The 26,253-nt window shown below is 44.2% G+C and overlaps 1 pseudogene; it reads left to right on the plus strand.

The window, feature by feature from the left end:
* Nucleotides 1-16,459, plus strand: part of LOC121044521 (NADH dehydrogenase [ubiquinone] iron-sulfur protein 8, mitochondrial-like) — a 33,971-nt pseudogene extending 17,512 nt beyond the window's left edge.
* The last annotated feature ends 9,794 nt before the right edge of the window (nucleotides 16,460-26,253 follow it).

Here is a 26,253-nt window from a genome sequence, read left to right on the forward strand (position 1 = left end):
ACAGGGGTCACGGTAGGACAACTCTCCCACCATGAACTTGAAATGACAGGAAATCAGATTGCTGGATAAGACCAAAACTTGAAAGTCAATGCTGATGAATCAGGGAAGAAATACGGGAGGGAGACCGTCTGAAAGAACAAATGTGTTCCTGGAACAGCAAGACTTGACTGGATTCTGACTGATAAGGTATCTGAAGAAAAAAGGCATCCGTGAGAAGGAGAACCCTGCTCAGCTATGAACAAGGCAATTGCACTTGGTAAATTTTCCTGAGTACCGACTAGAGCCAGCAGTGAGCTCACATTCTATTGGAGGAGACAGAAAATAAACAAATGCACCTATAACCAAATGTCAGGTAGTGATTTGTGTGTCCCAGGTGGAGGACCTGCAGAGTGACAGTGGCTGGTGCTTAGTGGCCACAGCAAGATGTGCCCATTCGAGTTTTGTGGCAGATTTCGGAGGCAAGCTCGGACCTACAGCCCCAAACTTGGGTCTCCAGCGTTTCCTGGTGATATTTTGACCTACTAATAGCCCTTCTGTTGATTTCCTTCTGTGTGAATTTCATGAAGACACACACAGAGAAAGGAATACATATCAAGAGTACGCAGCTCGATAAATTTTCCAAACTGAGCATACCTGTCTAACCAGCACCCTGAACCCCTCTCATGCTCCCTTTCAGCTCTTTGTCCACCACAGGTTAACTACATACTGATGCTAACACCATAGATTTGTTTAGCCTGTTTCTGAACTTAATATAAATGGAAATACATACTGTCTGGCTTCTTTCACTCAATATTATGTCTATGTAATACATTCATATTGTTGTACGTATCAGTAGTTGGTTCTTTTTTTTCTTCATGGTAAATTTCATTGTTTGAGTATATTATGATACATTTATCCGTTCCATTTAAATGGACAGATCATTTCCATTATTCTTTTTTTGTAAGTTTATTTATTTATTTTTAGAGAGAGAGCACAGGGAAAGGACAGAGAGAGAGGGAGAGAGAGAATCCCAAGCAGGCTCTGCACTGTCAGCTTGGAGCCTGACGTAGGGCTTGAATTCACAAATGAAATCACGACCTGAGCCAAAATCAAGAGTTGGATGCTCAACCAACTGAGCCACCCAGGTGCCCCCTATTCTCCTGATAAATTCTTTTTCTGTTTAGAGCTGTTAGAGCTAGTTTCTAATGTTTGCAGCTATGAATCCTGACTGACACATTTTTGTTTTAATTGTAGATTGTTATTGAGTGGGAAAGTGACTGAAGATTTTCTGTAGAATTTCTGTAGAAATTCTTTCTTTTTAACAATGCTATGAAGACATGGACTTCTTCTTCCTCAGCTATTTGGCAAGGAACACAGCCCACTCTGTCTCAACAGTGAGGTCAAGGGATCAACAGTAACATTCTTCATAGTTAAAACTGAGTTCCTGGCTTAAATACAGTAATTTCTGGAATAGTAGCTATAACTTGGGGTCTCTTTGGTTGCCACACAAATTGGTTAGAAGGCTGTCTTTGCAGGGGCCATTGAAATGGCCACTTCTGGGTATGTGCCTCAGCAGTTATAGTGGCTTCCATCTTGATTGTGCAATAGGAGAGGTTTTGAGATTGTGGTTTTGGTTTTCTTCACATCCCCCCTGGCCCCAGCAGCTGCTCTTGGGAACTCTAAAGAGCATTATTAATAGGGTAATACAATCCAGTGAAGAAGAAAATGACAGACTCAATGAAAGGACAGTCATTACCAGTTATTCATTCATCAGTGGGATCTTCTCATTTTCCACACAGACAAGAATGCCCCTCAATGTGGGAGTCCACCCTGTCTGAGCAGGGCTGTAGGAGAAAAGAATGGCCCACTCTGCCTTTCCCTCATTTTCCTCTCTGGCCAGTCCATATCAATTGTGGAGGCCATCATTCACAGCCTGATTTTCGAGCAATGAGTTGGGCCAGCCAGTAATTGTTCCCTTTGGTTATTCAACCCAGACGCTTGTAATCACCATGGCAAGTACTCACTGAGCACTTACTGTCTGTACCGGGTACTGTGCGAGGGACTCCACGTGCATACCTTCTTCATTAAAGGCCAACTTCTCTATCTGTGCTCTGGATACCATCCTTTCATCCTTCCCGAGGCCTCTCCTCCTGCAGTGAACATGAACCTCTCTCTTCTGTACGTAAGCAGTCACTCCCTCTCCCCTGGATCATTTCCACGAGCAGCCATTTCTCCCTCTGGGCACACTTCCATTCCTTAGCTCTTTCACAACACAACTTCCTGAAAGAATTATCTATGGTCATAGCCTCGCTTCCTCATCTCCCAGTTTTAGCTCAGCCAACTCCAGCAGACTTTCCTCCTCTCCCTGCCACTGAATCTGCTGACTTCAAGGTCATGAACGACCTCCTTTGGCCATCCAAAGGACATCATCACCTCTGTCTTCATCTTACTAACTTCTCAGTAGCGCTTGATCACTTGACCACTCCCTCCTTAAAATCTTCTCTCCCCGTTTCCATGATGCCATTTCTCTTTTCCTCCTTCCTAACCTGCTGCACCACCTCTGACTTTTTGCTGATTTCCCTTTCTCTAATCACTATGTGTTGGAATGACGAAAGACTTGGTCTGGATCTTCTTATCCTGTCCATCTATATACCCTTTTCCTAAGTGAGCTAATTCTATCTCATAGGGAATTTTTTTGTTTTAAGTTTATTTACTTATTTTGAGAGAGGGAGAGAGGCAGAGAAAGAGGAAGAGAAAGAGAACCCCAAGCAGGCTCTGCACTGTCAGCTCAGAGATGGACATGGGGCTCAATCTCACAAACCATGAGATCATGACCTGAGCCGAAATCAAGAGTTGGATGCTTAACCTACCTAGCCACCCAGGCACCTCTGATCTCATGTTTTTAAATACCGTCTACATGGGGCGCCTGGGTGGCGCAGTCGGTTAAGCGTCCGACTTCAGCCAGGTCACGATCTCGCGGTCCGTGAGTTCGAGCCCCGCGTCAGGCTCTGGGCTGATGGCTCAGAGCCTGGAGCCTGTTTCCGATTCTGTGTCTCCCTCTCTCTCTGCCCCTCCCCCGTTCATGCTCTGTCTCTCTCTGTCCCCCAAAAAATAAATAAACGTTGAAAAAAAAATACCGTCTACATACTGATGATATTCAAATTTAAAATATCCCATCTTGATACCAATGACTCTTCCCCCAAGCTCAAGCCCCTACATCCTACTGTCTGCTCTGGATCCCCAATGTCTAGGAAGCATTTCAAATCTGGTGTAGACAAACAAAGCTCTTGGTTTCCCCATCCCCAGCTTTGCCTCCCACTCTCAATAAACAGCAGGAATACGCACCCTCTTTTTTTTTTTTTTAATTTTTTTTTTCAACGTTTATTTATTTTTGGGACAGAGAGAGACAGAGCATGAACGGGGGAGGGGCAGAGAGAGAGGGAGACAAGAATCGGAAATAGGCTCCAGGCTCTGGGCCATCAGCCCAGAGCCCGACGCGGGGCTCGAACTCACAGACCGCGAGATCGTGACCTGGCTGAAGTCGGACGCTTAACCGACTGCGCCACCCAGGCGCCCCAGCACCCTCTTGTTTAAGGCAAACATTTAAAAATTATCTTTAAGTTATCTGTCCCTCATTTTCCCAAGTGAATCACCAGCAAGTTCTGTTGGCAACAGCTTCATATCAACAGTTAATTATGAGTCTTGTATTGCTTTTCGTTTGACCAATTAAAAGAAAGTTGGGAAGATGGGGGGAAACACCCATGTTTTCTCATAGTCTTCATAATCACCATTTTAATAGCTGTGTGATGTCTCACTGAGTGGACGCATCCTGATTTCCTTCACAGGCCTCTGATGTCACATCTTCACTTCTTCTCATATTTGACTTTCATGAACAATTGTGCAGCAAATACCTGCATGCACATACAGGTGTTGTGTTTTTGTTTTTAAAATAGAGAAGCTGATATTTTAGTTCAATATAAGATCACTGAGTGGTTGCCTTAGCAGAGAAGGAACTAATATCTAAACCCTATCCCTCACAATTCAAAATTCGAGAAACCAAGAGTGGAGGAACCGGTGTGACCTCCCAAGGTCCTGTGGCCAAGAAAGTCAAGGAGACCACTGAGGCACAGGCTGTGGGGAAAGGGAGGCTCAGGCTAGTGGTCCAGCTGTAACATGATGGATGCTTGGGTTCCTCATGTAGCTGAGACTGAAGCACCTCTGGGCCCAGCCACCCTGTTCTGGAAAGATGTTGTCATTCTGGGAAGGATGAATGAACAATGACAACACAAGCATTTGAGCTGGAACCTTGGGCGCCAAAATGTTGAGACTATTAAAAAGCTCAGCGTTGGGGCGTGGGATTACATTTCAAAGACAGCTCCTGTGGCAAGTGCTGAGGCTAACAGGGACCTCAGTCTGACCTTGGACGTGGATGCCCTGGACCACTTTCAATAGGAGAGCAGGTGGTAATGACAGAAGCCAGAGTAACTGAAGCTGGAGGCTCTGCTGTGGTCTCATCCATTTCTCTTCTTTTCTGACCCTCTTTGGATTGACGAAAGTGCCTAGTATTCCTGACCAACAAAGCAGACTGTAGGAAGCCTCAAAAAGTCAACATTCGACTTCCTGCTAATAGAGCATTGGAAGTTTAAGCCCCTAACTAGAAAATGGTTATTTGCACCTTCACACTGTGGCTCAGGCTTGCATGTTACATGCAGGATTCTTTCCTGAGGCTATATTCCCGGAAAAAGGATTACCGATTCAAAGGACATGAACATTTTTATGACTCTTGGCCAAAAGTACAATTTTTTTCAAAGGGATGCACTAACATCCACTTTCTATTTCTCCACACCCTCTCCAGAGATGAATAATTAAATGGATTTTTTTTGTGTGGTCAAAACCAAGAATTCTTTTTTTTTTTTTTTTTTTTTTGAGAGGGTGGGGAGAAGAGGGAGGAGAGGGGCAGAGGGAGAGGGAGAGAGAGAATCCCAAGCAGGTTCCATGCCCAGTGCAGAGCCTGACGCAGGGCTTCATCTCACAACCGTGAGATCATGACCAGAGCTGAAATCAAGAGTCAGAGGCTCAACTGACTGAGCCACCCAGGTGCCCCAAACCAAGAATTCTTGAGAGGAGCAATCAGTGTGAGAAGCAATGGCCCACAGAGGAGTAAGTGCCCTTGTGAACACACTCATTGCTACTGGTTCTGAAACGTACGTTCCCAGGCTACTTCCCACATGCCTCATCCACTCTCTCAGGGCTTCCCTTCTGCGACAGCTGGGTTGGGTTCTCATGCCCTCACCCTCCCTTCTCATGCTCGTTAAAGCCAGCACGGGGGCAGCTATGACATCAGTCCCTTACCTCTTCATGTGGCTCTAAATCAAAGTATTGCCTCTCTTTTTTTTTTTAATTTTTTTTAATGTTTATCTTTATTTTTGAGACAGAGAGAGACAGAGCATGAGCGGGGAAGAGGCAGAGAGAGAGGGAGACACAGAATCAGAAGCAGGCTCCAGGCTCTGAGCTGTCAGCACAGAGCCCGACGCGGGGCTTGAACTCATCAACTGCAAGATCATGACCCAAGCCGAAGTCGGACGCTCAGCCGACTGAGCCACCCAGGCGCCCCAAAGTATCGCCTCTCTTAAGCACATGTGTGTCTCTTAAAGACTGAGGAATGAAAAGCTCTCTGTTAAAGGAACTTTGAGCTTAGATGTCCCAGACTGAGAGTCCATCAAAAGCTGGACCTTTGACTCGAAGGGCAAAGGACCTCATCAAGCTGTGATTTGAGAAGCACCAAGAGGCCAGAGCTTCAAAGTTGAGACCAGGAAGATGAAGTTGGATTAGGAGGCTCTAGGTGCACCAGAGGAATGAGGTGGTGGGAACCAAACCTGAGATGAGGAACTAAAAGTGGAAGCCCCCAAGGCTGAAAACATGCTCCACTGATGTCAGCATTTCGCCCAAAGCTGCTCCAAGGTGAGCATAGCTCACTTGAAATAAAAACCTGAAAGTTGTTTTTCACTCCAACAAATAAAGAGCAATTTAATAAATACTCGTCAATTATTTTTTTATAAAACGCACGTAAAGCATGAATGGTTTTAATCTTTTATAGTCATGACAATAAAAGCTTTTAGTCCTGTTCACGGTTCTATCATTGCATAAGCCTGGGCAAGCCTTGCAATCCTGCTGGCCTTAACTTTTATTTATGAGCTATAGACAATTACACACTGCCTAATGGCTTGGGGGGCAGGTGAGGATGAGGAGGGCAAATTGAGTGTTTAAGCTGAAAGTCAGATGTGTCCTTTAGTGGTTGATGCCAAGCATTACCTATGATCAAGGTCTAATCTTGAGGAGTTCAAGATTAAATAACAGGTAGACGTGAATGCCTTGAGCTCGTTGTCTCGTGTCACGGATGTGTAGTTAACAGCCTACAGCCCAGGTTTGTAAGATACTAATTGGAATATAACACAAACCCCACAGAGAGTAAAGGACAGAGGGAGGAAATCAATGATATTTAATTTGGACATGTGCCCCCCAATGCATCTGGAGAAAAATCAACAGAACATAGATATCAATGGAAAACCTAGAGAGATGAGCCATAATTACTCTAAAAAGATATGCAGACAGGAAATTGGATAGGAGGTTAGAATGTTGTTTTAGGCTGCACAGATGGCCTTTTGTGCCTGCAAAGGGAAATTTGTTTATCTCTGAATGATAAAATGGAATTGTCTATAAAATCAGGCTAAAATTTGCCATAAGCCATTTCTCAACTGCAGGGGTTTCTGTATTCTGTAGGTCAGTCCACGATCCTTGCAGAGACATGGGTGCAGGAAGGGGGTCAGGTTTACGGTCAGACATCTTCGTGGGATCTTTGCCTTTTGTAGCTGTGTGTGTTCTAACTTATCAAACCAATGGGTTTCATTCAAGAAAACGAAGAGAAAATATCTCCCGTTCAAGGTTGTTGGAAGGACTACAGATAAAACAGATGAAGTTCCTGGCACATGCAAAATAACAAATAAATGTCAGTGAACGGCAGCACCGTGAGGAGAAATGAAAGTGGACTCCTGAGTTTTCAAACTCCACCCATCACAGAGTCTTTCTCTGCCCTACCTGGTCCCACAATCCAGATCCCTGCACCCGTGCTCCTCACCCGCAGCCAGCAGAAGCTCTAGAATTGTTCAATAGGAGGGGCTGGGAGATGATGGAGACTGGGCCAGCCGCTGGGATAATGAGTCCCCCCGCTGAGCTTACGTGGGGGACGTGCTTGCTAGCTGCCCCACTCACCAGCCGCCACCAGCAGCTCCCAATCCGCCTACAGGGTTTCTTAAATGGACTTGACAGGATCAAAATCTAGGTTATTTTCCTCTTTACACTATCCATTTTTCCAGTGGCAAAGTACAGCACTTTCTTAGTGTCTTCCTTCTACAAATCATGATGGGATACATTTTCAACACAGGCTTTGCCAATTGTTTTTCAAATGTTGTTGCACATAATAATTTTAACCACATGCTTTCTCAACGGCTTTATATACTTGTTCATATGATAGTTTTGGCCACACGCTCTGCCGCATGCTGACTGCTAGTGGTTTGAAAAAAAGCTGTTAGAGATGCGGGCCCTTGTGCCCCCACTGAGCCACCTGTTGGCACCGCCACTATGGTGGCGGTGGAAGTAGTTCCTGGGAGGTAGTTCCTCCTCTGGAGAAAGTAGTTCCTAGGAAAGCAGGAATCCTTTCGGGCAATACCCTTGACTCTGATACCAAGCTTAAGGGGATGTGCTGCATTCTCAAAACAGAAATAACAGCTGTGTCCATCAGAACCCTCAGAGACCCTGAGATGTGGGGGAGGGGAGCAAGGGTGAGGTAGAGGGAGGCAGGTGGGAAGGTCTTACCTCCTTGACTTTCCCTATCCTCAAGCTCTTTATGCTGAAAACTGCTGATGCCAGACAGACTCTGGTTTGGGTTGGATGTTGATGTGCTGTGCATGAGTCAGGATCTCTAGTCCTCACCCCAAAATGACACCATGTCGAATGGCACTTTGCCCTCTGCCCTCTTAACTTCATTGGCTTCATATAAATGCAGTGTAGCCTCTGGGTCAGAGGACTTTTCAGAAAGGGATGACCAAAAATAAATAAAGCCTCTGTGCGCGCAGAGGAAAGGAATGGGTCAGAGCGATAGGCCAAATATTGAACTATGAGAAAAAGCAATTGGAGAAGTAAGAAAAAAATGGAACTCAGAAGTTGTAAGTTATGACTGACTTCTCAAAAGCTGGCAGAACACTTGAAGCCAGAGTAGAGAATATAGAGAAATTCATAAACGGTCTCTATTTTAGCTAAAGTGAGGAAAACGCATGAACTTCAAGTGAAAATAATGTTCAAAGATGAACACAGGGCGCATTAAAGATGTGGAGGAAATTAGGAGCAGAGAGATACACGCAAAGAGAGACTAGACGGTATTTTAAGCAGTGGGACTCAAATAAAAGTCCACACACACAGATAAAACCAAAATATTTAGTGATTTCCTTTTCCTGTGGTCAGCTTTAGAATCTACCCCAAGGCCATTTGCTTTTGTGGTTATTCAGATTTTGTTTCTCTTCTTTCCACCTCCTACTGTCTAGTCCCTAATCCCCAGAGTTTGGGTAGAAGAAGGGAGAGGAAGTGAAATTCAAATCTGTGTTTGGCCTCTGTTCTTGGCCTTTTGGCTGAGAGATGTGAGGGGGAAAGAGGTGTCTGTGGCCAGAGTGTGGTTCCTAGACTGTGTGGGTGCTGTTTGTTTATTTTTGTGTTTAGCTGCTCTACTCATATTGCCCCAGTTTACCACATCAAGAACTGTTTGGGCAGGAAAGAGAAAGACTCAACAAACATTTGTTGAATGGCATGAGTCTGCTTTGCTCCCTCTTCTTTAACCTTCCTCAGTGGAGTTTATCAAGTTCCCAGTAAGAACACGTGCTAAAGTCTGATTCAGTCTGTTGCCCATGATGCGCTAATCGCCAGTGGGACACAAAGTGGTCTAAAGTGTGCACCAGCGAAAGATTTTATGTCAACAACAAGGTAAATAAGAGAAAGTCTAAGCTACTCAGGAGCATAAGCTGTTTTCAAATATTTCCATATGTAGTCGCTTGCCAGTGAGAAACATGCTAAATACCAATAGTATTTCTCAATTCATTAAAGCAAACCAGCGGGGCCTCACCCTGGGAGTGCTGAGGACCCTTTCTTAGCCACTAGTTCATGTACATTACATATACATGTTAGTTATAACCATGCATCCTTTCCATAGTTCTCAGTATTTCAGATCATTCGTTAACCTGGTCTGCCCTTCAGTCATTCCAAGCAAGGTTTTATCATTACCTACAAAACTATGCAACAAGGCAGGGAGCAGTGTGTTCCTCTAATACTGACTGTTTCTTTCTCCTTGTTTAATCTGGAAAGGACCCTCCCCACCCCACTTCCCCAAAATCAAAATTCTGTCCTGCGAGATGACTTAGGGCTGGATGAAAGATAAAAGGCAAGGGTCTCTGAGGTCAGTGAGGATTGCAAATTGATTTGGAAGAGGAGAAGAGATCCAAGAAGTTGGAAAGCCCGGCTCAATGTGGGAAGCCTCTTCTCTTAGAACATGGATCCCAATTCTCTTCCAGTTCCATACAAGCTGGGTATAACCAGCAGGAAATTTAAAGTCCCTTTCAGGCTGTAGCCCATGACCTGGGGAGAATCTCTACTCACCAGCATACATCTGGAAAGGCACCATTTTGCCACACTGGGCTCCCAAAGAGCCCTGCACCTTGGGTGTTTTGAGAGAACCCCAGGTTACATAGGAGAGATACACTTCTTGCCTCTACCATTGATGGTAAGCATTTCTTCAGAGTCATCAAAAGAAGACAGGCTTTTTTTTTCCTTTGAAAACTTGACAGGCAGCAAAGAGAAAAAGAAAGACATATACAATATTCCAGGAATCCCACATTTTTAGAGCCTTTTCATCTGTGAATCTACTTTCCACTGAGCTCATGTCTACCTTCTGATGGGCTTACCACTCTACCCCAAATTCAAGTCAGTAACTTGTTCAACTTTGACCAAGAGACATTTTTAAGAAAAGTCCCATAAAAGCATAAAATTTTACATATGGCAAAGGCAGTCAATATCTACATAAAACTGATAAACATGCACGATTCCAAGGGAGAAATTTTCCTCTCTGTATTATCTATGATTAAACTTAATATGGTTTATATATCTTTGGTCAATGAATCATCTCCTCTGATTTTCATCCATCCTCTTCACCATTCTTGGGAGTGTGGGTCATACAGTCTCACCATCAGTAAGTCAGGGATGCAGGTTAGGGCAGCTTTAAAAAGTCAAATTCAGTTATTGGAGCACAAATACATGACTATATGATGACCTTCTGATGGAGGTGGTCATTAGGTCCTGGGCTAAGAAATCCTCAGAGAGAAGAATAAGGGAGCACCAGGTAGGTTCTGGTGTCCCTATATGACTTGACAAAGCAGTGAAGAGTAGATGTGACTTTCATCCATTCATCCCCCATTCTCCCTCCTCAAGCCATTCTTGTCTTCTTCATATATTCTCACCTGGTTCTTCCTGACCCTGAGTCCTAAAAGAAGCCTAATTTCACTTCTAGATCTCCCTCCATGAAAGTAAAGAATCAATACAAACTGGATCTACTTCTCCTTTTAGAAGTTAGAGGGATTTCTAGCTGAAATCCACACCAGATGAGATGGTCTTCACGAATGTTAATTTTTACTTTGAGCACAGAATCAGCACAGAATGGGCCATTGGATATGTAAAAACACCCCCAAGTCACCCAGTGAAATGGACAATACTTAGAGCCATGGATACACTGTCTACATACCACCTTCAAATGAATCTTTATTCATTTGTTTAGTCGACAGCAGGAAGCCAACTGCTTCACTTCGGCCCAGAGTGGGGAATGCTAAGACACTGAACAAACTGCATGCAGTTTTCCAAGCTTCAGTAAATTCGAATTAAAGCACTGACTGAAAAAGCCCCCAGTACTTTTACATGTTGAGCTGTTGTTGAAACCCTTTTTTCACATGTGATGAGCTCAGATGCAGAATGTTTTGACTCAAATTGCATAAAGGCTTGGCAAAGGCTTGTGGGGAGGAGCACCCTGTCACAGAAAGCAAGAGAAAAACAAGGCTGGGGCTCGGCACATTCTCTCAGAGCACACAGGCCACCGTGGGCCAGGGTTTCTGTTATTAAAAAAGCAAATAGAGACTTCTCTCAGCACAGCACTAATTCCCAGGTTACAATAAGTCAACAGACACTTTTGTCATGGCTTCCTGTTACAGAGTGTCCCAACAAAGTACATCCTTGATGGATTGACATCTGTTCTAAAAGGCAGAACAATTAGACATTAGCCAATATCTGTTTCAGTTATGTTAAAGTCACAAATGTTTAAAACGGCCATCATTTCAGAGTTGACCGCATGCAAGATACATATTGCTTTAATAAGTTTATTTAACATCTGGAAGGGATACACATTTTGCTGGGACACACTGTTCTGAGGAGTTTATAAAGGATGCGGTGCTCACAGAGCCCAGGGTTGTTAGCACTGACTCTGCTAGCACTGGTACTCCCCAGCATAGATGCCTACAGTGTGGATCTAGCTGCAGACTTAGGCTCAGATTTCAGTGTTTCCTGAGAAAAGTCCCTGGGAAGGACTATGAACACAGCTCATGATAAAGTTTTTGCCCTCAAAAAGACCGTCATTCTATTCCTGTGTTTCAGTTGAAACTGTAGGAAATCCAGGTTAAAGAGCTAGATGGCTGCAATGAGTGGACCACACAGAATGCCATGCTGAGCTATGTACACTTTGTTTTTCCATTAATGGGGAATCCAGTAAAGTTTTAAAAGTTTCTTTGGGTACACGAGTCCAGCAAGAGAGAGGAAGACGAATTCAAGGGAGTAGACAATGTAGGGAGATGTAGGGAGCAATTCAAGGCCTCGAAGTGAATAATGCTGGGAAGAACAGGAAGGAAGGGAAGAAAATAAGAGACACTTCAAAAGAAGAAGTGATAGGGGCACCCGGGTGGCTCAGTCAGTTAAGCATCCGACTTCGGTTCAGGTCATGATCACACAGTTCATGAGTTCAAGCCCAGTATCGGGCTCTGTGCAGATAGCTCAGAGCCTGGGGCCTGCTTCTGATTCTGTGTCTCTCTCTCTCTCTCTCTGCCCCTCCCCTGCTCATGGTCTGTCTCTTTCTCACTCAAATATAAACATTAAAAAAATTTTTTAAATAAAAAAGAATTGATAGACCCTGATACTGAGCAGAATTCCAAGCAAGAATCTTGAAATTCACCCTAACTGGATCTGCTTAGTCACATGCCCACCCAGAACCAATCACAATGACCGTGGAGTCAAATATGCTGATCGGGGTCACATGCTCCACCCCCAGAATCAGGTTCTGTAGAGACAAATGGATCCCCAAACTGAAACGAGGGCTAATGGGCAAAAACTAAATAGAAGCTGCAGGATTAACCCAAATATCTACTATATATTGTTTGGCTGAATCCTTTTCTCTTTGTTTCTATTTATGACTTTTCTGTTAGATACGATTAAGTGGTTTGCCCAAAAGTTTCAAAAATGTATTATACAGAAATCAGAACCGCTGTACTCACCATAGTGTTGAGAAAAGAGAGCAAGTGTTTAACAAAAACTTTTGAAAGGGTAAGAAGAGTGACTAGAGTGAATAGATTCAAATTCTAGACAAACGCAACCCAGTCTTTGCCCCTGAAACATATTTTAGGAGCATCCTCTAAAGCCAGGTGAATTCTGAGGCTGCCGTGTTCTGCATACTTTCTCCCCTGATTCAGTTGTGGGCTGGGCTGGTGGTTGATGGCTCTACAATATGAGGCTACTTGTCACTCTGGAATCAGTGATGAGGGGTGTGACAAGGTTTGGTGTATCTTTGAAAATTACTTAAAAATGACTCCCGGTTTTGATTTTTCTCCCTACACTATTGCATAAGAAAGTCTTTAGCAACCAGTGGTACGTGCTTCTGAGAAGCACTGACCACAAGTGTCTCAGATTCAAAACACACATTACTTTGTGGAAAGAAAGGCACCACCCAACACACAGACCCATCCTAATTTTGAATGGACTTAATTTCTGGATTCTAGACACTGCCTCACAATGCTATTAAAAACAATAAAAGAGTCTCATTAAAACTCCGGAGGCTGAGCCCACAAACAGTGACTAACGGAGTTCCTAAGAAAAAGGTATATGGACAGCATTTCTAAATTTTGAGCTGGCTGGCTGGCTGAGGCAGATGATCTCACAGAAGGAATGGCTTTCAAAATATCTGACGCTGACCAATCAGGGCAGACAGCCAACCAACCTCAATGGTCACTGATCTTACATGCTACCTTTCCTCACCCATGGACTGGGCAGACCTAAGAGGGAAACAAACACAAGGCTGTGTTAGAGCAAGAGAAGGCTGCTCTAAATGGGGGAATGGGAAGCCAGCCCATCCCTCCTAATTCAAACCGTTCCAAGGAGAAGACACTGATGAAAAGAAGGAGGGAAAGAAGTTGAAGCAGACATAAGAGGTGGCAGAGATGGACAATGATGAAGCAGAAGCGGGGAAACAGAGGGAGAAGAAATGAACAGAGGAGAGCAGGAAGGGACACGGACATAGAGGAGCAGACTGGGAACAAGGAAGAACAGTGAAGAAGTCCAAGGAAAGGGGAGGCTGAAAATTCAGCCAAGTAGAGGAGGAAAAAGAATGATGATGAAAGGTAAAGCAGAGAAAGAGAGGAGCTAAATCGTGATGAAAAATGGTAACGTTTCATAGTGATTATTGTCGCTCATACCATATAATGCAGGGGTCAGCAAACTTTTTCTATAAAGGTGTAGACAATGAATAGTTAAGCTTTGTGGATGGTACAGTCTTTGTTCAACTCACAACTCCAGTAGCTGGAAAGCAGTCCCAGACAATAAGTAAGCAAATGGGAGTGGCTGTGTTCCAGTGAAACCACAGAAACAGGCATTGGGCTGGATTTGGCCTGTGGATCATAGTTTGCTGACTCCCACGGACGAGGGTGGTTCTGAAATTTCTGGTACCTCCACAGTGCCCAGCATGACACAGGCACAGAAAACTAGAAAATATTAGAACTTCCTGGAACAGCCATTTTACAGCACCCCCCCCCAAAAAAATGGTCAAAATAGCAGCCATTTTCAATGGCTTTTTAATAACTTTCAACCTACAAAATGACAGTTTCCTGTGATTCAACCTCTCTGCTGCTTGATTGGTCATTTGCTCCCTGGCCCGTATGATACCCCCATGGTCTCTCTCTTCCAGATAGATCCCATGACAATGTACACGGAAGAGAAGCAGTAGGTGGCTGATTCAGAGCCATATTCAGTGCTGGCTGTTAAGCTTTCAGATTGGCAGAGTTCTCCATCCCCTATAGGTCATGGCTCCACAGAGTTTCAATCTGGGTCCCAGTACTGCTTCAGACATCAGAACCAAAAACCAAAACAAAACAAAAACCCTTTTTGTCTCTTTAATTTATACCCTCCCCTATTTCCTCCCGTTTGGCTCCTAGAATGCCTCTAACTTAACTGCAGATCTAGGTTCATCTCCAATCACCATTAATTTCCCTAAGGGGCCTAGGGTGCTTGGGAACAGCTTCAGTGATGGGAGGTAACAAGGTGTAGCCAATGGGGTTCCCCTGGGTGTTGGAGCATGCTTAGCTCTCAAGCTCAGTATCAGAGAGGTAGGGGCTTACTCTGGCCTCAGGCTCAGACTTCTGACAATGACCTCACATTCTCTTGTTTTGTGATTGCGAAGAGCACCTTGCAGCCCCTGACATGGACAATTCTCGCTTGGCCAAGGGTTTCTGTTTGGGGAAGCCAGAGCCACTACTCTATGGCCTCTGAGGCACCATGCAGGCCATGTGAGGTTGATTCTGTGGCTGGTTTTCTTTTGTTTATTTTCATTTGGTACCTAGCACGCTGGCCATCCTTCCAAGTTTGTCTTGGCTCCTGACCTCAACCATTCTTCAGCCACCAGTGGTCCTTCTCCCATCATTTCCCAGGGTAGCACAAGCCACCTTGTGAATTACCAGAGTAAAGAAATGGCCCAAGGGACATTGTCTTGAAGCCACACGATTGCCTGTAAGTAAAACTTGATGATGCCAAACATTCAGAAAAGGAAAAGGCAGCACGGGTCTAGCTTGACCACCCGATCTGCATTCCAAGGAGAACGAACACTGAGCTCTTGTGGGAAGGGAATCCTAACGTGTTACTCTCCTAGTCAATAAAGTGCAGAAACCCTTCTGTAGGCATTTTGCCTCTGCAGGAAAAAGTCCAGCTTGTATTTAGGAATGAATGAGTGTGCATGGGTGTGTTTGCATGAGCATATTTGCTTAAAAACATTTTCTAGTAACTGCTGACAACAGCAACCCTAAGCCACCAGACACGCGGTTCTCCCCATCTTGAAATGGCCTGTTTGCTCCCCAGAGAGGCAGCTGTGATGCTCCAAAGAATCATCCATGGCCTCCCCCGTCTCTGAAATCTACATGCCCTGACCCTTACTCCCCGGCCTCATCTGTCTTCCCAGCCTCTCTGCTCCTGTCACGCGAAGTTACTCAATACCCAGTAGGAACTAACCAGAGCCAAGGCACCATGTTCCCACAGCTCCCATCTTGCCATTCACTTTGTGTGGCTCGGTTCCTCTGCACTGCCACCACAGGGCACAGAAGGGGAGAGAGCTCCACATTTCCATCCCCAGCTTTGGGAACCAGATCATTCCTCCTCCTTTGTCCTGCACCAGTCACTACTGCCTCTGGTTGAACCCCTTCCCCACACCCTGCTATCTGCAGCCCAGCATGTGCTATTTTTTTGTAACCAAATCTCATGGCAGGCTGCAGGCAATCCGGTCATATCATCAATAGAGCTTCATCTTTTTCAGTCCACTTAGAGCTCAGGTTTAAATCTACCTAACTAGCTCTTTTATCTGCATTATCTTCCATACTCTTTTTTTTTTTTTTTTCTCTTTGAGGTCTTAGTTGATCCCGTTTGAAATGGTGGAAGAAAGAAGCTTTGTTTAAGATAGTCTGATTCACCATACCTTTCTCGTCTCTGTTTCTTCCTTTGTAAAAGTAACTACCCACTTGAGAAGGGCCCGCTGAGCCCATGCATCTGCAGGGAGCGTACACTGTGCCACTATCCATCCAGACCAGAGCGCAGCATCACCTGCAAGCTTTGCGAGGCTATCTGCCCCGCCCAGGTCATCACCAGAGAGGTCCAGCCTTGGACCACCCGCTATGATAATCCACCCGGCCTAGTGCATCTACTGCAGCTTCTGCCAGGAGGCCTGCCCTGTGGACACCATCGTCAAGAGCCCCAACTTTGAGTTCTCTGCAGAGACGCACAAGGAGCTGCTGTTCAACAAGAAGATGCTCGACAACAGGGACAGGTGGGAGGCTGTGATCATGGCCACATCCAGGCCAACTACCTCTACCGCTGATGCCGCACACCCAGCCGGCCTGCCCACAGCACGAGCTGCCCAATGAAAGAGCTCTGCCTTCTCCCCCTACCACCACCCCTACCCCCCGCCAGAAAAAGCATTGCCTCCTTTAGCAGTTGTTTGTTTCCATTGGTGGGGCCATCCTGAGATTCTTTTCTCTTAAGAAGTGAAAGATTACCTCTCCCTCTCAAGAATGCTAGATTATTCATCAGTGTGAAACACGTTCCGGAGCCAGCTCTCTTGTATTCACTAAACCCTCCTTCCCACCTGATTAATAAATATGACTGCAGATGCCACTGGGTTCCTTCTGTTCTTGGAACAGATCTTACTTTTCCAGGGACGGGGTGGCTGACTCACAGCCCCCTGTGCTGCTTCTCTCCTGCTTGTGATAAAACAAACACAAATCAATAATTGTTTTAATGTTTATTTACTTTTGAGACAGAGAGAGAGAGAGAGAGAGAACAAGCAGGGGAGAGGCAGAGAGAGAGGGAGACAGAATCAAAGCAGGCTCCAGGCTCTCAGCTGTCAGCACAGAGCCTGTCATGGGGCTTGAACCCCCAAAATGTGAGATCGTGACCTTAGCGATCATGACCTGAGTCAAAGTCAGAAGCTCAACCAACTCTGACAGCCAGGTGTCCCACAAATCAATACTCTGAAACACACATGTACTCAATATTTTTTAAAAGAACACTTACATATACTAATAAACTGTTCGATTACGTTCACCTCTCTTTTGTATTAAAACTATGGTTTTTACATGCTTATTGCTCTAGCGTATTATTATGAACGCATCGCCTTTCACTGGCTCACCCTGTACCAATTTGCCATCATTGTATTCATTATTTGATGTTCACATGTCCACAGCCGGGCGAGTAGAAACTCCATCCAGCACCGTACTGATACTCTTGAAATCCCTTTGTTTTCAGGCCACAGCAACAAGATGCTGTTTTTCGTGTGTTTTTTCTTCCTATCCTACAGCCGGACTCAACCAACTTCCAAGAAATCCTGATTGCTTTGAGAACAGAATAATATTAGAAATGACAGTCCAAACTTCTCGCCTGTGTGTTGCAGAGAAGTGCCCAGCCTTTAACGACTGTGGCTTGGGGCCTATTTTGTGACACAGCCAGGAAAGATGTTTTTGTAGGGTAGGAATTCATACTGATTTTCCTTGTAGAGCATATTATGTTGCTATAGGTTTTAGTCAGCCAAGGTCTCGTAAGAAAAATAGAGTGACAGTTCCTAGATAGTCTAAAGGTAGGTAGTTTTCCAGCTAAGCAGTGAGGCAGAAGCCCCCAGAGATACCTCCTCCTCAAGATAGGGGCACACAGCTTTGCACAGACCCTGGAGAGAGAACAGCAGGGCTTACAGCTTCCTTGATGGCACCGCCTGGCTGCCTGGTTTCCTCCCAGAGCTGCATTTCTATCAGGATTAACTCTTCATCTCCACTTTGCTGCTTTACTCCACCTTTCTTTGCCACCCAGCAGCCTTAGTGCTGCTTGTAGGGTGCTCAGGACTGCAGGGGTTTCTAGGACGCAGGATTTTCTGTTTTCAAACCAAGATAGTCCCAGGCCAACTGGGATGAAGTGGTCACCCCATTGCCAGTGACCTAATAGCAGGACAGCTGAAGGAGTTCATCACTTCTGCACTCTGCTCAGTAGAATACTGGAGGACAGAATAAAAATATGCTTGGGATTTCCATGTAAGGCAATCACTCATGTGAATTTAAGAGTCATGCTGCAGTGTAGACAAAGTCTCTAGCTCATCCAGCCAAGATAATTACATGCAAAGCTGGAAGAGGTTGAGCTGTTTAACCTAGAAAACACACAGCTGTGAACAATTTTCTCATTCAAGAAGCTCTGGTCTTCTAGCTGCAAAGCCTGGTTTCCCCTTCCCTTCATCAGAGGACTCTGTAGAAGGTAGGTCTGCAAAACCAATGCAGGATAGGAGATTCTCCCGGAGGGAGAGGTACAGGGAGTAAAGCCCCCGGACACTGTCTTTATTACCCACAAACACCCTCTCTCCTTACCCAAAACACCCCCATCTCTCACCTTTGTGGGATCTCAAGGTTCTTTGGATTCTAGAATCAGCCATTTCAATACAAGGCTTATTTTTCACTTTGAAACGTGAAAACTTGAAACCCAGGGAATATTATTTTATACAATGTCAAACTGAATCTCCTCATTGCAAGATACCACACCACTGGATTTTGGTGTGCAGCCATCCACTTGAAATACAAATGAACATGAACCTTCTATCTAAAATACGTCTTGGGGCGCATGGGTGGCTCAGTTGGTTGAGCCTCTGACTCCTGATTTTGGCTCAAGTCATGATCCCAAAGTCGTGGGATCCAGCCCTGCATTGGGCTCTGCACTGAGTGTGCAGCCTGCTTGAGATTCTCTCTCTCTCTCTCTCTCTCTCTCTCTCTCTCCTTCTGACCCTTGCCCCCACTCATTCTCTCTCTCTCAAATACATACATACATACATACATATATAAATACATAAAGAAAACACTTCTTTATGAGATTTTCCATGCATCAAATAATTGAAAGCCCAAACCACTGGTCAGGTTGTAAAATCATGAAATTCTCTCAATTCTGAGAAGTAGTTTAAAATTAAACCGAAAAAAATGCCTTACAGTCTCTTAGGAACAGACGCTAGCTGTGGTTTGTCACCCAATATTGAAAAAGCTATGGAGAAAATGATGACCTTGTGTAAGGTGTGTGCACTCTTCCTTAGAATTCTTCCCTCTGAAGGGAAGGTCAGAGGGCCGATCTTGCTGCCCCACGTGGTCCCCTCGTGGCTGGGAAGTACCCATTCACCACCAACTTTACTTCCAAATACTAGTTTACCATAGCATACTTAATTGTATTTTCTGAAAGAAGTACCTCAATGTTGTATTTTGGCACGAGATAACTATAAACATACAAAAGAAAAGGGTCCCGAGTCATTTGGCCATTTATAGACACGGTACTTGGTGGTGGGGGGGGGGGGGCCCCACTTGAAATTCTATGTCTCATAAATTTAAAAAGTCTTCTGTAAGAGCTCTTGTTGAATTATAGCTGACAACAGCATGAACAGCCTAGTCACGCCACAGAATTCTTTCCAGATCCAGCTTCATAATTCACCCTCTCCCATGAGGTCTTTATTATTACATTTAGAAGACTCTTCTTAATAAGGGTCACTTATGGGATCCTAACTGGGATGCAAGAGGGAGGAAGTTTAATTGCTTTTCCAGGAGTCATGACATCGTAGAAAACAAATGCTGGATTTTAAGACTAAAAACTTAGCACTGAGTGCAGTTTCCACCAGAAACTAGATGTGCTGCCCTGGGAAAGCTGCTTGCCCTCTCTGAGCTTTAGTTTTCTCATCTGTCAACTGTTCAATGGGTTCAGTAATTTGCAATCCTTTTTATTATTTTCTAAAATCCCCTTTAGGTATTGTGAGAGATGGATGGATGGATGGATGGATGGATGGATGGATGGGCGGACAGACAGACAGATAGATAGGCAGATGATGGGTGGGTGGGTATGTTATGGGCTGAACTATGTCTTCTTAAAATCCATTTGTTGATGTCTTAACCCCCAGGAGCTCAGAATGTAGCTTTGTTTGGGTCTTTAACAAGGTAATTAAGATACAAGGAAGTCATATGGGTGAGTCCTAATCTAATAGGACTAGTGTCCTTATAAGAAAAAGAAGTTATAAGAAAAGCCGCCTGGGTGACTCAGTCGGTTAAACATCTGACTTTGGCTTAGGTCATGATCTCACAGTTCATGGGTTCAAGCCCTATGTTGGGCTCTGTGCTGACAGTGCAGAACTTGGAGCCTGCTTCAGATTCTTTGTCTCCTCTCTCTCTCTGCCCCTCCCCTACTCATGCTCTGTTTCTCTCTCTCAAAAATAAATAAATATTTTAAAACATTTAAAAAAAAAGAAAAGGAAAGGAAATTAGGACACACACACACACACACACACACACACACACACACACCAAAGATGGCCATGTCTAAGCCAAGGACAAAAAAAAAAAAAAAAATCAACCCTGTTGATATCTTGATCTCAGACTTCTGGCTTCCAGAACTGTGAGAAAATAAATTTCTGTTGTTTAAGCCACTCAGTCTATGGTACTTTGTTATGGTCGATCTAGAAAACTAGCATAGGTATATGGATGGATGGATGGATGGATGAATGGATGGATGGATGGATGGATGGGTAGGTGGATAGATAGATAGATAGATAGATAGATAATGTGGACCAGAAAGACCTGTTGTTACTAAGGTTCTGGAGTTCAAAGTTAGCAAACCAAATAAGGAGCATCCCTTGTAATGCTATTCTGGCAGAGTCAACAGTTTCTGTGTAGATGTGCTCTGTATTACAAAGATTTTGGTTGCACTTTTCAAAATATAAGAATACCTGACAACCCCACATCCCCACTTTTCCAAGCCACCAACTCTTTCCACAAGCTCCTAAGAAAACTATGAAACTAGGAGACTCCAGAGTGATGTAAACTCCTCACTGCCAACTGGACCTTGGGCCTGAGCCTTAGCTGATCTTGGCTGATCTGCTGATCTGGGCTGGACATGAAAACAGAAAGGACTTCTGTTGCCCAGAAGCCTTGAGCAACCCAGACCAAAAGCAGTACAGTGGCCAACTTGGCCCCTTCCCTAAGGCTCACACTTTCACCTGGTGGCCTAAGGTCTAACAGCTTGAAAGAGTCAGGAAGAATGAGCCCAAAAAATAAGAGGAACAAAAACTTTCCTCCCTGGGGCTGAGAGCAGCTGGCCTGAGTCATCCTGTGCCCTACCCTGTTATTGCTTGGCCTTCCCAGAACAGGATGCTCCCACACGCAATGTAGCCCCAAGCCCTTCATACCCCTCCAGAGGCCTGGGTAGCAAGATTCTAAATGTGAGGGAAAGGATTCAAGAAAGAAAAGCCAGGCTCAATGGCATAAATAAGTAAATGCCTTTAAACTCCCCTAAACTCCCCCAGTAATATCCTCCCCCTTGATACTGATCACACTCCTTTTCTCCAACCATAGAGCTGTGGAGGTGGGGTGGAAAACCCAGAGAGTGACCTGATAAAAGCACTTTGTGAATGCAAATAAGAGGTCATTACCAAGAGGTTTCATTACCAAGATGTCTGTGTTTTTCATTAACAAATATTCAGTGCATCTCGATGCCAGGCACTGTTCTAGGTGCTCATCCCACTGGAGCTTACATTCTGGCCCTGGTACAGAGGGTAAGAATAAAGTGTGGCACCTCAAAGCCTGGCAATAATTAACTATATTACCTATCTTCTGGATTCCAGCTGTCCCTTATGTGAATCATTCTTTTTGTGTTGTCTGAGGTTAGCATCCTCTGTACATCTAGTCCCCTTTGAAGCCCTCTGGAAACAAGGCCCTGCTTCACACACTGCTGGGCTGTCAATAGCTCCCAGCCCAACACCTACTCACATGCAAGTTGGTTAAATGTCTGTGGAAGGAAGGAAGGAAGGAAGGAAGGAAGGAAGGAAGGAAGGAAGGAAAAGGGGGAGGGAGGAGGGAAACTTCTTATGGCTTGCTTCGGGAGACTTCTTACTTACTCAAGGAAGAATTAACTTTTAATGATAACTTTTGAAGTCTCCACATCACAACTGCCATCTGTTCATACTGTGGACCAACCCAACTGAAATGAACTTACGTTTTAATGTGACATTTTGCAGAGCAAAGAATAAATCAGCAAGGGCCTCTCAGAAACAGACCATACCATTATATCACCAAGAGTGATAATTTCAGCAGTCTCTGACACTGCATGCCCTTAATATATGAGGCAGTCATTGGAGGGGCTTTCCCAAATGCTATTGTCATAAACAATCAGATTAATATAGGGGATTTTTCTTGCATTTGTTTGGAAACACTTCATCCTGATGTAGAACATTCAAGCCTCACCGCTTACAAATAAACTCCAGCCTGGGCCGCCTGGGTGGCGCAGTCGGTTAAGCGTCCGACTTCAGCCAGGTCACGATCTCGCGGTCCGGGAGTTCGAGCCCCGCGTCGGGCTCTGGGCTGATGGCTCAGAGCCTGGAGCCTGTTTCCGATTCTGTGTCTCCCTCTCTCTCTGCCCCTCCCCCGTTCATGCTCTGTCTCTCTCTGTCCCAAAAATAAATAAATGTTGAAAAAAAAGTTTTTTTTTAAATAAAAAAAAAAAACAAAAAACAAAAAACAAATAAACTCCAGCCTTTCCTCTCAGTTGTCCCTTAGCCTTCCATCTCACCCCATCTGAAGCAACAAGCATGCTTAATTTTGCTTTGTTGCCCTCCTAATATAGAAAGCAGTTCAGTTCAAGAAACTGAGAGAATGTGAGTGCTGACTCTATATGTTTTTGGTTATTTGTGGTTTCCTGTGTACTTTCTCTAGTGTAGACTTTCCCCCCTTCGTTTCCTTACCCCTCAGGCCCTTAGGATTGTACGAGTTTATTTTTCTAACCTTAAGGGAACGGATTCTTAACTTATTCACAGCCATGAGAGGCCTACCAGATTTCAACAACCACAGAATTCCATCAGGAGTCAAGATTTCCCAATCACAAGGCTGAGGGGCCTTCCTGGGGCCATTGGGCTCAACACTGCCTCCTCACAGGGCCCATGGGCCACCCAAGATGGCTAGCTGGCTGCGTCATCCTTTTTCTCTCCCAGCCAACCATCTTGGAAAGAAAGAAAAACGAAAGGTCTCTTTGAACGTACCCATTTCCTTCCCAAATAATTGTGTTTAATGAATCCCTTATTAGGCCAAATCCAATGCACTGAAATATGGGCGGAGCATGGCATTCTACACAAAAGGGGTTTGAAAACAGCCAGTAGCTAGTGTGAGGAAAGCACATGTGAAAAGACCTGGTGAGGAGTTTCCCATCGGTGGCCAGAGGTCCACCACTGCCTCGCTGTTTGCAGATTTGGGCTGAGCTATGCCTCACATTGTTCATGTAAAGAAAAAGCGGCTGTTCTCCCTGAGTGCCCCTTCCCTGCTCCAAATGGCTGCGATCAACAGCCCCAAGACCCTAATTGCCACAGCCTATTAGAAATAATGAGACTTACATGGCAGAAGCCAAGGGTAAAAGCGACATCTCACAACACGAAAGGTTAATATCAACATATACTGCCAGTGAGTGCAAAGGGCACGTCAATTGGTGGCTCATTACCGCGGGTTGACCCATGGGGAAAGTGTCATTCCGAGGAGAGGCTCTCTCAGGATGTGGCAGCAAAAGTTACAAAAGATAAGGACTTGCCTGTGGAACACGCTGAACTAATGAGAGCTGGAAATTGTTTGAAACATCCCGATGACCTCACAGATGGGGGATGCTGATTAAGGTGGCTACATGAGGCTCCTTTCTTGTCTGACAGCCCATTGAGAAGCTTTGGTGAGATGTGACTAACCGGCCGTGAAGGTGTCTCCATCTTCCCTGACATGGTCCATGCTTTGGGCAAAACAAACATGAAAAATAAGTCTAAACCGACATGCATGTTTGAGTTTCGTTTTCAGGGACATATTTTGGGAAAAGAGCCCTGGTCGGGCTGTTAGCTATGATTCCTTTATGGCAAAGGGGGTTTGTGACTACTTGCGTGACTAATCGCATGACTGCGCTGGGGGTGAGCCAACGGCAAATTTAGGTCTTGAACACTTGACAAAACAACTCTACTGTTCTGGGGGTGAAATTCTATGGAGCTTCATGTGTAATTAAAAGAAAGTTTCACAAGAGTCTATACCTCGGTCATTCAATGCTGATATGTGGCACAAAGAACGGACTTTGCCACATCAAAATACATCCGTGAAACAATAGGGAAATGAAACCAGATTTTTGTTTGCTTTGCCAGACGTTTTCTGAGACAGAGACGTTCAAAGAAGAAACCCTGGAGCTCTCTTGACCTTCATTTAGAGCCTGAGACTCTGAAAAGAGATCACCATTACTGATGTTCTGCCCCTCTCCCATTCTACGGATAAGGATGAGAGTGAATCTCATACTGCTTTTCTTAATGCCTTCTCTAGAAAAGCTGTAAGTAATGCCTGCCCATTTACCACGTCACTTAAAATTGCAAGAATCATTCATGTCTTGCAAAAAAATAGTCAGATCTCAGAAAAAGAGCTTATCACTATATTCAATAAGGTCATACAAGGGTTTTTATAATGCGATTTAGGAAACTTTTATTGAAGCATTTCTAACTGGTTGTACTAGTCACAGATTGCTTTATAACAAATTATCACAAAACATAGTGACTTAAACAACAATTAATTTTTTTAAGTTTATTTATTTTTTGTGGGGGGAGGGGCAGAGAGAGAGGGAGAGAGAGAATCCCAAGCGGGCTCCATGCTGTTGGCACAGAGCTTGATGAGGGGTTCAATCTCATTAACCATGGAATCATGAACTGCGCTGAAATCAAGAGCTGGACGCTTAACCAACTGAGCCACCCAGGTGCCCCAACAATGAACTTTTATTATCCAACATAGTTTCGCATAGGGTTGCATTAAGATGTTGACCAGAGCTGTGATACTGTGTGAAGGCTTGTCTGGGGCTGGAAGATTTGCTTCCAAGGTAGCTCACTCACATGTCTGGCAAATTAGTGCTGATTGTATTCAGGAGGCCTCAGTTCCTGCCACATCCTCTCTATACAGCTACTTGAGTATCCTTACAACATGGCCACTAGCTTCTCCCAAAGTGATAATTCAAGAGAGAGAAAGATGGAAGCCACAACTTCTTTACTGATCTAGCCTCAGAAATCATGCACCATGATATCCATAATATCTTAGTGATTACACGACTCAGCCAATATTTGATGCAGGAAGGGACTACCATGGGTGTGAATATGAGGAGGCAAGAATCTTTGGGAGCCATCTTGGAGACTGAATACCACACCACTTTTTAAAATACTAAAAACATATGGTTAAAAAAAATGTAAGGAATGCGACTGTTGATCCAGTCAACCAGAATTCTTCAAAGGAGACAAAACCAAAAAACAAAAAGTCCATGGTAAAATTTCTGAGAAAATATACTCCATTCAACTAAAAAGATTTTTCTACTCATGTATATCTATACTTTATGCCTTTAAGGCCAAAGTGAAGAGATGAATTAAGAAATTATACAAGGGGGCACCTGGGTGGCTCAGTTGGGTGTCCAAGTCTTGATTTTGGCTCAGGTCACTATCTCACGGTTCATGAAACCGAGCCCCGCCTTGGGCTCTGCACTGACAGTGTGTAGCCTGCTTGGGATTCTCTCTCTTCCATTACTCTCTCTCTCTCTCTCTCAAAATAAATAAACATTTTTCTAAAAAAGAGATTATATAAGAGAAGTTAATCTTTATAGATTTCTTTTTTAAAAACTTTTTTGGAACAATTCTTTTGGCCTCAAGAGCAGGATTTTTTACCTAAAGCATCTAGAAAATTTCACAGTCTCCCTTTTGAAGTACATATCCATGGAGTGGTTTACAACCATTTACCAATGTGCCAAGCACAGAGAATTCAAGAGGAACAAGATGGAGAAAATCAAAATTGGCTAATCCATTTTAGGGAGAGACACCCTCTTTGGGGGAATGAATGGACTTGATAAACCTACTGAGGAGTCCCTGTGAGTATGGATGTGACCAAGGTTTATACATGTTCTATATATATTAGGACTAAACTGATTTATAAAATTTATCAATATTTCATCTCATAAAAGAAATTCTAATTTACTTGAACCACTTTAATGAATTAACTCTTCTTGTTTCTCTATAGAATATTATAGACTTGTTCACCTACTTCAGTATGATCACAAAATTAGATATTCCACGCTTTAATT

This window comes from Herpailurus yagouaroundi, unplaced genomic scaffold (assembly GCF_014898765.1).
Source record: "Herpailurus yagouaroundi ecotype Mexico unplaced genomic scaffold, PumYag 188, whole genome shotgun sequence".
Lineage (NCBI taxonomy): Eukaryota > Metazoa > Chordata > Mammalia > Carnivora > Felidae > Herpailurus > Herpailurus yagouaroundi.